The sequence below is a fragment of the Branchiostoma floridae genome, chromosome 19, assembly GCF_000003815.2.
Source record: "Branchiostoma floridae strain S238N-H82 chromosome 19, Bfl_VNyyK, whole genome shotgun sequence".
NCBI lineage: Eukaryota > Metazoa > Chordata > Leptocardii > Amphioxiformes > Branchiostomatidae > Branchiostoma > Branchiostoma floridae.
The window spans coordinates 12978918-12983198 of record NC_049997.1 but is presented as its reverse complement, the minus strand read 5'-3'; positions in this window follow the sequence as shown (position 1 = coordinate 12983198).

The following is a 4281-nucleotide window of genomic DNA, read 5'->3' as shown; positions in this document are numbered from 1 at the left end:
GGCTGCCTCAGATAACCTTAGACACTTCCAACAACATGCAATTTTGAGGTTGTCCCAGTACAAGCAGAAAATGTTTTCTTATCAGTTGAACCTACTGGTATACACATTATCAATCTGACTAGCAATGTTTCTTCTATGATTGAGTCAGAAAACTGCTTTCAAGTTCAACAACAACACACATACACCTTGGTTAAACCAGAGTTTGTATCTACGAAAGAGAACCTACAACAACCAAACACAGCATTTCCATTTGCACCACATTGTAACCAAAGTACTGGGAAAAACATTGTGCCATGCACCACAAGCAAACATCCAAGTGCTATGCCAGAGAACAGGAATGAAGGCCTCTTGAATCAATTAGTAATGTCACCAAATGCAGCATCAAATTTAAATGATAAAAAAGTGCAAGGTCTTGCAATCCAAAGCGCAATATGCAAGGACAAACAAGAAAAACAAACCTATCAACAGAAGACAGAGAGTCTTGCAGAACAAAGAACATCATACAAAGCAAAGAAAGCAAATGAGACCTGTGAGCAGAAGAAAGAACGACAATGCACATCCGGGACCTCTTCCCGCCTTTGGCTGTGGTCTCGCACCGGAGTTTCTTTTACGATTTTTATATCCGGCACACAGCGCACACAAGGGATACAATTCCGCCCACAAAAGTACGCCGGAAAATCCAATTATACCAGTGAACAAAGGTTTCCAGCCAACTTCCCATAGATTTTAGATATAAACTTCTAGTTTAATAATGATGCACATTTTACTGGAACACAACATGAAATTTTGAGGTAGTCCTTCCAAATGCGCCCCGGCCAGCTTTTTTTAAAAGCTTTCTTGTTTAATCATGTGGCAACCTGTTAGATATGGTACAATACACTGTTACCTGTTAGGCAAGATACAATACACAAAGGAAAATGAGATCCTTGGATTCTTGGAAAGATGATGAATCATTTATGATTTGGGCTTGCACAGATGAAAAGATGATATATATCTAGGACACTCGTCAGGTAAATGACCTACAGGGCACTGGGATCTTCTTACCTTACTGAGCCGAGTGTAATATAAAACACTTTTGGACAATAAAAATGTTCTTTTCCATTTCTAATACAGATTCTCAAGAATTTTTAAAAATCCATTTCTTGGTAATTTCGTGTTTTGTTTGCCTAGCAAAATCATTATTCTTGTCAATCTTAAGAAAATATCAGGTTTTTTAGTAGAAGACTCTGACTACCAGAAAAATGCTGTGGGAAAAATGTACTTAATTCATGGACATTATTTTCTTAAACATTGAAAGTTTTCTTCTGTTCAATTCTTTTTCTGTTTTTAAGAACGAACAAAAATATAAGAAAAAATATTTTGGTAGTGTGCAGCAAAATATGAATAAATATTTTATTTTCATCTTCTCCAAAAGTGATAAAAAGTCTCAGATTTTAGGACAACCATCTATTCCTGTATCTTTATCATACAAAATCTTCTGTGAGTACCTCTAACAATACAAACTTGGCAATACCAGGCTCAGTCTAAATTCATTCGGTTTCATAGACAAATACAGATGCCTAACATAAGTGTATTTTTCTGGTTGACTGATCGCCATTTGGCGTGCCTAGGGCTGGGTACCGGTACAGAAAATTCAGGTCCAGGTCCGGTTCAGGTCCAAAGGATCAGGTCCAGGTCCGAACCTGAACCTGGACCTGATTCAGTATGACTTATACCAATGGTCCATTTCACTACAAAGAAATCTGTTTGGTGGAGTATTAGACTTACACTTGCGTTTTAAAATCCTACAACGCTAACTGCACATGTACGTTTGGCTGTAAAACTTGGTAGAATTGACTATAAACTCTACTCTACTTCACTCTTGTTATTTTCTTCCACCTGCAAGCGCCAAAACGTGTGAATATCTGATCAAACAATATGTTAATTTTCTAATCGGTCCAACATCCGGTTCACCTAATTTTTCAGGTCCGGTTTTTCTGGACCGGTCCAACAAGAAAAACCGGTTTTGTACCGGTACGCTGTACCGATACCCAGCCCTAGGCGTGCCCCATAATGTTTGATAATCTCCAATCTAGAGTAAAAATAAAGATCAGCTAGTGTAAGGACATGCTTTAAATGATTTTAAAGATGTTTTACTTCGATGCATAGACTGTTACCTCACTGAAGGATACCCGCTTTTAAATATAATACAAATGCTCAATTGTAAATGTGTAACCTCGTTTTCTGTATCAAAACATCATGGTGCAGTTTTTTAGGTCTAGAAAACTTCCTAAGTATGTAACGAGACAAAGTACTTTGAAAAGCAATCTAAATATGAATCTTGCGATATTTTTCTGTATCAAATACATATATTAGATACGCATGCCAAGGTTGTTAAAGAAAATCTTTATCTTTAGTTACAAATATTTGGAAACATTACGTACTACATACTGTGGATGTGAGTGTGTGTGTGTGTGTGTGCGTGTGTGTGTGTGTGTGTGTGTGTGTGTGTGTGTGTGAATTCTACAAGTTGGAATATCTGTCACACAATGCAGCATAACCATGCATTTTCAGAGCTTGTGTGTGTGTTTCTAGTCCTAGAAGAGTCGCACAATAGTAAGGTGGTTAAGTCTGCCATCGCTGTTTGCGTTGTTTAAGCATTGGTTCCCGAGCGGTTCACTCGTTCGGCCGCCCGCTTGCAGATGAAGGACCTTGTGGCTCGTTCAGTGCAGGACTCGTCGTACCACTGGTCAGTCCCCCAGACGTTCTTCATCACTATGGCAACGCAGAAGTTGAGCTTAGCGCCGTCAGGTTGTGCGAACCAGGTTCTGACATCCATGGGTGACCTGAGGTATGGTGGGAAACACAATGCTGTGTCAACTATCAAATGGCGTCGTGTGAGTTGTAACCGGTAGAGCCTTCGGCTGGGAATCTAGAACTCCTGAGTTCGATATCCGCCGTGCCCCCGACGTTGTGCCCTTGGGATCCGGGAAAGGCAGTTCACACAACCTTTCTAATTTCACCCAGGTGTAAAAATAGGTACCCGACTTCGGTCGGGTAGGTAAAAGAAAAGACTACCTTTACCTTCTGTCTGTACGGTGTATGTGGCACTGTTGATATAAGTTACTAACATTGTCCTCGTCTGACGGTGTGTCCAAAAAAGCAAATAGAAAATAACTATCAAATGTTGCACAATATGCGTTTCGAATGATATCGGTTCACATCTGATTGTACCTGTGGTAACATATACTACTAATCAATGCTCCTCGCCTATCGTCTCCAAATATTGAATTGCTTTATATTCGAAGTTTTGATTTTAAAGTTTAAAAGCAGATATATCAATACTAAACATGATCTATTGCTTCACATGTTTGTAGCTGACGAAATGGCACTCACCAGTCGATGTATGTCACCGGAGTGCCATCGGTCCACACAAAGGTCGAGTTCCGATAGATATCGTACATACCTTGGAGTTGGGGGTAATAAATTAGTATTATTTATCCATTGATATTTCTTGCTTTGAAGGAAATTCATGTTATGCGCTGGTTTTGCAAATTTGCATACTAATTTCACCAATTCGCTTCCGTCACATGTATCTCAGAGAAATGTATGAAATGTTTTGTCAACCATTTTTTTGTAAGTAAAAATTATCTTATGAAAGAGATAGAACACGCCATACCAATATAAAGCTTTGGGTCAGTGATTCGTTTGACGACAACGTTGGTAACTAAAAGCAGATGGAGAAACTCCATTTCAGCTCGGTCAGCAATGCTGGTTAAGTTGGCCCCATACTCTCGGCAAATGACGTCTGACTCCTCCCAGCTCACAGGTACGCGATGTCGGTAAATGTAATAGCAGTTTCGACGGAACAAATGCCAACCACACGGGCAAATGAAACCTTGACAATCCGACATGAAAAGAGAAAATAACGGCATAATTCTATATTCATAAAACATCAAAAAGGTATCATATCAATCAGGTATACAAAATTCAGTGTCTTGCAATAGCGTATTCTCCAATTGAATCACTCAGAACAATATATACTGAAGCTTCCAATGTCATATTTGATAGTTACCTGTCTGTAGACTAGACCTCAGACCCCGAGGTTTCAAACCTACATATCAAGTTTAATTTGTTTTCTACTCAAGAATGTTTGTATTTAGGCGAAAACCTGTTGTTTTATTTGAAGTATACGCTAAGGAAAACAATTTGATTTAATTATGTGTATTCTAGAAGAAGTGTAAATGCATGTATGTGTTGGTACGCTGGCTGGGTTTGCCATGTACTGCATTGTCTGCAATT